Source organism: Poecilia formosa, unplaced genomic scaffold (assembly GCF_000485575.1).
Source record: "Poecilia formosa unplaced genomic scaffold, Poecilia_formosa-5.1.2 Scaffold112, whole genome shotgun sequence".
Lineage (NCBI taxonomy): Eukaryota > Metazoa > Chordata > Actinopteri > Cyprinodontiformes > Poeciliidae > Poecilia > Poecilia formosa.
In genome coordinates, this window is record NW_006800051.1 from 1,544,897 (window position 1) to 1,553,764 (window position 8,868).

Genomic DNA, 8,868 nt, shown 5'->3' on the forward strand with positions numbered 1-8,868 from the left:
ACCTAATCGGATCCGCTGCACCTGGAAACTCTGTTCATGAAGGCTATGATCAAACCCAGTGACAGAGACGAACCTTGGCAGAGTCCAACTGTCCCCAGAACCATGCCCAACTTACTGCCTACAATGCGGACCAAGCTCTGACACCGGTCCAAAACAACGGCCTGTATTCCTGAAGCACCCCCCAGTTCCTGAGGGACGGGCCGAACTGGGGGAACTCCCATGGACCCCACAGGACCCTGCTGAGGGTGCAGAACTGGTCCAGTCTTCCACAACCAGAACCAGAACCACACTGTTGCTCCCGAATCTGAAGCCTGACCATTCGGCAAACCCTCCTCTCCAGAACCATGAATGGACCCTCAGAGTGTGATCCTCCTGTGGTGGGATCGCGCTCTGCCCGGCGCCTCAAAGCGGGAATGACTTCAGAGTGGAAGAATGTTCACCTGCAGCGAATCAGTTCGCTGCTGAGTGGGAAGCATTTGGGATGAGGATCAGCACCTCCAAGTCTGAGACCACGGTGATGCAGCTGAATGAAACTACAGGCTCGGCGCCACCGGACCCACAACAGACTGACTGCAGCATCGCCAAGCAGAAAACGGAAGATCAGGCACAATATCAGAGTACTCACAGTACTAAAGGACTCAAGGTCTTTGCTATGATGCAGCAACGGAGGATTGTGAAGTCCAAGAACACGTACATGTCCTGTAGTTGGTTTGGATCAAGGCCGTTCTGTATTCACACCAGAAACAAATCCTACCAGTTCGTTTGGAAGCAGATGGACTCATAAAGTGCGTCTCGATCTGGTTGTTAGGTTGAGGTTTGCTGAGTGTACTCACACCTGCACAACAGGTTTGGACCAGCGGGGGAACCAATATAAGAAGGAACAACAATCTGGAGTACAGCCAAAAAATAAAAGTTGAATTGAGAAGCTTCTAAAATCCTGTTTTCTCACAAAACCTGCTCCATCTCTGCAGTCAACACCAACAGTGCCAGCAGAAAACTCTGTTCCTCTGCAGAGGTAAAGCTGTCTTCTGCAGACAGTTGGAGGAAGATAATTGATGCAATCATCTCAGGAGCTTAAGCAGGTCTTCTTTGTTTCACAACTGCCAAAGAAGCAAGTAAATCCTCAGATTAGAGCATTGCGGCGATGTTTGTTGATGGTAAATGTGCTGTCAGCTGTTTTGTAGGATTCTAAGGGCTTAGGTTTATTTTCTAAACTATAATTCCTCCTGGAGTCTGCCTTATTTAGTCCTCTCTCTTTGTGTAACTCTCCAGGGAAATTGTTGCAGGACGTCTCAGCAGGACGTTGAAAAGCAGAAACTGCTCTCACCATCAACAGATCTGTGTCAGATTCAACATCTGCGTGCCGCTGCAGCTTTCATAGTGGTCTGACCGACCTTCAGCAGCACAGACTGAACTCCCCAGCGGCTCGCACAACAAATGGAGTGTTTTTCTAACAGGAGACGAGGCCTTGAGAAAACACACTCCCTGTGCACGCTGTCAGCTCTGAGAACACGCAGCGCTGTCAGTCTGTCTGAGGCAGAGCCTCCCGGAGGGTCCGGAAGACCGCACCAGACTCAGAGACGTGTCGAGAGCAGAGGTCAGAGGTCAGGGGGGTCTGCAGGGTCTCCATAGCAGGATGAGATTTTCCCAGTGGGGACTGCTGCATACCGACACCGTTTGCTCCACAGATGAAGCCTTCAGAGTGTGGGAGGTTCTGGCGCTTCTTCAGGAACGACATGAAGCTGACAGCAGAGGTCAAAAGGAAAGGGGAAAGGAAGCGTTGAGATGCGGTGGAGGCAGAAAAAACAGCAAAAATGTGGCGACTTTAACCAGAACCAGACCCTGGTGATCAGACGACCAATGAAAACTGAAACAAGTCGTACTTCAGGATCTATTACAGGCAGAAGAAGAGTCACCAGGGGCATCTGGACAATGTTGGACCAAAGGCCCAACATTCCTGTGGATGATGCTTTCAATGGCGGCCCAATTCGAACATGGCAGCTGACCCAGTCCAGGTCTTCATGGAGACGTTCCGGTAGGATAACGCTCCCTACCAACTGCTGCAGAAATGCCTCAGAAGTGGTTAGATTTGGCCTTCAACTTCTCTGAATCAATCATGGAGGCTCCACTTCCCAACTTCCAGAGCCAGAACCCACAGCGTGCCTTCAGCGGTCCAACGCGGTCCAGCAGCAGCCGGGTTTGGAGGCAGAGAGACTTTTAATAACTGAAATGTTTCCAGAAAGTTCTGGCTAATCAGTTAATAAGTTAGATTATAACTCTCATGGATTTCAATGTCTTTAAGTCCAATAAAGTTTATTTACTGTTTGTGACCCAACCTCGTACATCATGCCAACACATTAGCAGAAGTGTTTCCACCACTGCCCAGACAGCCGTTTTCTGACTCCAACCGTATTTCATATTTGACCCGGTTTCTGTTTGATGATGGTTCTGATCTCCATGCAGACCAGTCGGCTTTATAAGGCCAATTGGTTAACCAAAACAACTCAGAGTGACCTCCTGCAGGGAGATGTTATTTATTTCTGTCATGATATTGCAGCTTATGAGTCAATCATAGACTTTAAATCGTTGGTTGTGAGTCTGGATGCAAAATGTTTCCAAGCAGCAACAGAAACATTTTGTTTCTCACATGAAAGTTGAGATCAAAACACACTAAACTCAGGCCAAACGTCATTGTTTCCATTTTTGGTTATTTTGTTGTTACTTTTGCACCAGCACTGGAGCCCCACCAGGGGCCTTGGGGGCGCTGGCCAGTGCTTGTCCAGTAATATGTCTAAGATTGCAATGCTTCATGGGTAAGTGAGTCACCCATGCAGTCATCCTTTTACCAGCTAAACGACGAGTGTTTCTCCCCTTCGGCCGTGTGAGTCATCGTCTCTATGAGGCAGACGGTGGCAGATGTCCCACTCAGTCCCCACTGGTGTCCCTGAGGACGTCTTTTAACAAGCTGGGGGGGGGACACCTGATCTCTGTTGTGCTTTAAGTGGGTAAATCTCGGGTTTCCTCTCGGCTGCTGCATTTTGTGCCCTGTTTTCTCACAGAACCCTGGAGCGGAGAAACCGGACACTGCTCTATCCTTCAGCCTGAATCAGAGACGTGGGTTCACGCAGAGAGGTCGTCTTTCAGCTGCACCTGAAGGCAGCTCGCTCCAGGCTCAGGCCAGTCAGGTTCCATAGGAGGATCTCGGCTCAAATCGTTTAATCCTCGACCTTTCCCGACCGTCTGCCTCCCACACACCTCCCATTTGGAGCGTGGGAGAACTAATCCCACTAATTAAACAGAAATGTGCAGCCGAGACGTTTTTATCACCGAGCTTAATGCTGCAGGAGTAGTTGACTCTGTGAAGACTTATTTTGTACACAAGCACGTCATGGTTCAAAGGTCAACAAACTTTAGCTAAATAATATTTTAAAAATATGTTAATAAAAGCCCAAATAAGTCTTATTTGAGGAATTTTAACTCTGTGTTTTAAGAGAACAGAAGCATACACGTGTGAATAAAAAACCCTGATCATGACCCCGTGTCATGGGCCCCTGGAGGCCTCTGCTCTGGGATCGTCCCACAGGGTGGAGGAAAAAACTACAAACAAAATCTTGTTTCTGGGCTGGACAATCACTGAAATCAGCTCCTGACTGTAAACGTTCCTCCTGCATGGCGAGCTTTAGCTGTGATGGTTCTTTTCTCTGTGTCTGAGCCAAATGACGGAGAAAACATCTGACTACAGCTGCAATCTGATTGTGTATCAGCATTTTTCCTTCCTTCCTTCCTTCCTTCCTTCCTTCCTTCCTTCCTTCCTTCTTTCCTTCCTTCATTCCTTCCTTCCTTCCTTCCTTCCCATCCACCACATGTGTAGCATTAGCTTGAAGTAAACAACATGTTGCTGTGGGGAAGCTAGTTGTAGACGGAAGCAAAAAACAACTGAATCTAAAAGTCCAAAGGCCTTTTATTCATAACAAGATGGGGTTTAAATTCCTCCACAGGGTGCTGGTTTGCTAAGTCTCCAAACTACTGTTCCAATAAAAACTATTTTCCTCACTTTCTCTTTGTTATGGGATGAACCTTTACTCTGAGAACTGAAGCTGGAGCATTTCCTGTCTCCACATTATTTCCTGTTTTGTTGGTGAGGTTTGGCGTCTCCAGTCATAAAATCTTCATTCATTGACAGTTTTCAGCTTTGTGCTTTTTTTCTTTCACTTTGGTTTTATACATATTTATTTTACTGAAATGAATGTAATTATCATGAGCTACAAGCCCTAAGAAAACAAAATCTTAAAATTATAATTTATGACTTTGAAATAAATTTTTATGTCTGATTTGTTTGAGCTAAAACTGTTTCATCTTTTTTGTTTATTATTTAAACCGGATATTTTTAATGGACTTGGTTCTCTAATGTGTTATTTTAAGCCAGTGTTTCTGGATACTTTTAAAATACAAATTAAATGTAAAATAACAGAAGTAACATTTTAAACAGCTAAAACTTCCCTAATGTGAGGCAGGATAATTACTAGTTGAACACGCCACCGACCCACTGCTGCATCATGGCGACTGCAGAGGGACTGAAGTGTCTCAGAGGGTAAAACTCAGGTCAGTTCAGAGATTTTCAGCCAGATCTGGAGGTTTTGGTCGCGATGCAGTGAAACGGATGGATTATTGGCATGCAGCTGCTCTGATTTTGTCAGCAGGTGTTTTTGTCATCAGACCTTTCAGCTTCTTTTCTGCCGGGAAAACTTCAGCCCAGCAGGACGTGATTCATGCTTTACCAACACAGTTACTGAACTTGTTCAGACTATATGTTTAAGTTATTTCTGGGTTAGTTATGATCATGTGCTTGTCGGGTTGTAAGTGTGTTTGCGTCCCGCTGCGTGTGTGCTGACAGTGCATGTGTGCAGGATTTACAGCCTGTAACGAGCCCCTCCGGCGTCGCAGCAGCAGTCTCCTCCTCATACACCGGAGGAATCTCATGCTTCAGCAAAATGCAGATGTTTTATTTTCCGGTGGAGGTGCAGACTCGGAGTGGGAGATTTATTAACATGGGAAAATTAGCTTGTGGTAGCAACTTTTGAGCAGGGCTGGTACCAATGTCCAGCTCTGTGAGTCTTCAAACGATGCTGACCTACAAACGCAGAAGCAACCTGCTGACTGCAGAGGAAACAGTTTCTAATGAGGAGCCTGTAAATACCAACAGCAGCTTGTTCCTCTTTGCTTCGTCACCAGGAACCTCATCACATATTCAGCTGAAAATATTCAAGATGCAACATTTAGAGCTCAGTGTGAGGCTCCTTCATTAACATTTAAATGAGTTGCTAACGATGATCACTAAGGTTACTTTTCCATTTCTGCCACAGTTTATACTTTAAACCCGATGGATCGTGCTGTCCAGTTGCATTTAATGGCCCATGACTTTCAGTAGCAACAAACTGCCAACATTTTTCCCCGAGACAACAACGTTCATGTTCTTCCATGAGGCTGTAGGGGTTTCTGTCTCCTTCCTGCCAGGTGTTTCTCACTGTTGGAGGTCATAAAGATTTCCGTCCAATCAGACGCCAGAGTCATGCCCACACACTCTTTCATTCATTCCCGTCAGATTTCACCTCTGAACGGTTCTGGATAAACTGGACCGGAAGGTTCTGAACTTTTTGTCTCATGTTTAGATGAATACATGACATCACTATTTGGATTCTGTTCTGTTTCATCTGTGACTTCAGAGCAGCAGGTTTACAGCTGAACCAGCTTTAGATGTTTCCTAAATGCAGCAGCAACATGGCCGAACTCGTTGGATCCCATCTGCAGGTGGATGTGAGGTCTGAGGCTGCCTGCTGACATGTTGAGGGGGAAAACGTGTTTATTGACCTCATGGTGTCAGTGACCTCAGCCTGCGCCCGAGGCAGCAGGAATTTCCCAGGAAAAACACACCTAAGATCGGATCAGGACCTGCAGGCTGAGCAGGGAGCTCCGTAAATCATCTGCTTCTCCCAGAGCCGCTCCAGTTCCACCAGAGGCGGCTGGGTGGAAATAATGACTGGCTCTGGGTTTATAAATACGCTTTATGGTTCTGCTGCAGCATCAGGGTTCTTCAGAGCGGACCGGGTTGAACGGGTCAGAATCTGGAACTGGACAGAAGGATTATTGGTTCTGATTGGTTCTTATCAGCCAGTAAACAAATAAATATCTGACTGGAAGAGTATTTATGGAAAAGTTTTAGTTTCCAACAACCAACCAACCATCCATCCATCCATCCATCCATCCATCCATCCATCCATCCATCCATCCAGTATCCCAGTTTTCCTGATGATTCCCCTCAGGAATAAAAGGAGCAGCAGTTCTACTCCGGATCTCTCCGGCCCGGACCGGGTTCCTTCAGTCCTGCTCCAGATGAACCACAGCTGAGAGTTGGAACCGGAGCAGCAGATCCAGAGCTTCAGCAATACATCGCTCCCATTCCTGCTCTCATTCCTGCAGTTGAAGCTGGGATAAGACCGGCTCCATCCTGCTGTCTCTCATGGTGGAGACGCCAACAAGAACTTCTGCAGCTCAGACAGTCACTGTTTGTCTGGTTGACATTTTTAGAAATAATCGGTTTAAAAAATACTTCCTGCAGGATTCTTTGCTCTCCTTCTCCAACATCCATCACCATAAATCCTTCATCTGGTTTCTCCTCCAACTCGGAGCTTTTCATCATGTCTGCCGCCCACACAAACAAACCACATCGTCTCTCCCACAACACCAGATGCACCAGAGAACCGGCTCTGGGTTTCAGGAAGATGTGCTCTAAAAATGCCAAGAGACAAAATCCGAGGAGCATTCACAGCTGGAGTCAGAAAAAAAGCAGAAACAAGTCAATAAGTGAAGTGAAATCCTTGAAAAGTGTCAGCACAACAAAGCCTGTTCTGTTCTGCAGAGACGGATGTGTGAGCAGCAGGGAGGCAGGTACGAATCCCGCCAGGGTTCCTCTTAAAACTCATATTTCATTGATTTTTCTGTGACAAGGCCGAGGATTGGTTTCAAAGGTTTCTCCTCCCTGAACGGAGCAGCAGTGGGAAAGCTTGGCGGATGTGATGCCGACGGGAACGCCGTCTGCTCGGTGGGAATGCTGCTGTTTCCGTGACCCACTTCCCCAATCCTTCACTGGGAGGGAGGAGAGGACAAAACATTTCCGTGCTTGGAAATGGGTCAAATACATTTCATTCATTTTAAAGGGAATGAAAGCGGCTCAGATGGAACTGGTTGGTCCGAACAGATCAGGACATTCACCAGAACCAGTTCTGGAGAATCAAAGGGAACAGAAACAGCTTCAGGTCATTTAACCACCAGACTCAGATGTTCACAAGTCATTTGTCCCAAAAAAGAGAAAAGGCCCAAGTCCAAGTCATGTTACAACACTTCAAAAAACAAACAAAACCTTACCTGTTGTCTAGTTTCTACCACAAATATCTGGAAATAAGTAACTAACTAACATACAAGTAACTATCCAACAAGATGTGGATGTTTGCATTAAGTCAAGAATTCCTAAATATTAATAAAAAGTTTAATTTCCAATGGAAGATTATTCCAGTAACAAAACATTTCCCCATATTATAATGACTGATGGACCAACGTCTGATGGATGGTTGGATGTAGGAACCACAACCTCCATCAGGACTTCTGAATCTCCTTCAGTTTCTGCTTCTCCTCTCTGCTGTCAGAAATGTTTCCCTTCAGAATAAAAGCCCGTAAAGTGGGGTTTGTGTCTGAAAACGTTTAAAAGCTCCATTCCTCCAGAGGCTTCGTTAGCATGACCTGAACTCGTAAACAAACATCACAACCAGAAGTAAACGAGGTTTAGATGAAGTGGATTCTGGCCTCCAGGGAGGTTCTGTGCAGACGGGTCAGATCGGGTCAGATCCGAGCTGCATCGGAGCTGCATGCCCTGCAGCGGCAGCGGCGGTCCGGCAGAACTGCTGCCCTGTTTTCATTCCAGCGCTCCGGAGGAACCGCTTTCGCTCCGAGGAGAAATCCATATTTCCTGAATCCCAATCAGGAAGCTGGGAGCTCCTGCTGCTCGTCTTTGACCTTTGATGCAGAAAATAACTTTTTTTCACTCCAGAAGAAAACAAGCAGAGGTACAAACTGTTTCTGCACCAGAACATGTGCAGCTCCATTTGTGCTGAGCAGGAACATGGAGTGATTTACGCTCCGTTTTCAGCCACATTGAAAGCTCCTCAAACACAAACATCAGGAGCTTCAGCAGCAAAAACAAACAGCCGGCCGGGTCAGGTACCGAGCCCGCTCCACATTCTTCCACCGATGGATTTTTCATTTGTTCTGAGGGTTCTGCTTCTGCATTTAATAAATATAAATTAGCCTGAGGAGGGAACAAATCCTGAGATGCTGAGAGTCATGAGGAGAGAGGCGATGGATGAAGAGCAGGACAGATTCAGGTTGGAAACCTTCTTTTGTTGTGGTGATGAATTAGATGTTCCTGCACACAGAAGATACAGAACTCTGCCAGAACCAGACATTCTGCTAAATCTGTTTAACATGAGTGTCATATTTTTGTTTCTAGTTATTTTTCATTAAATAATGGAAAAATAAAGGTACGGAGATATCAGGAGACTGACATGAATGGGAAGGAATAATCAAGCAAAGAGCAACAAAAACCAGGAGGGAGGAGTGGAAAGTGACGGAGGAGGAAGGTGAGGTCATCAGAGGAGATGTGGAGCAGCTGCAGCTGAATGAGAGCAGATAAACCGGTTCTCCTTGGTTCTCCTCTCTCCTTGGTTCTCCTCTCTCTCCTTGGTTCTCCTCTCTCCTTGGTTCTCCTCTCTCCTTGGTTCTCCTCTCTCTCCTTGGTTCTCCTCTCTCATTGGTTCT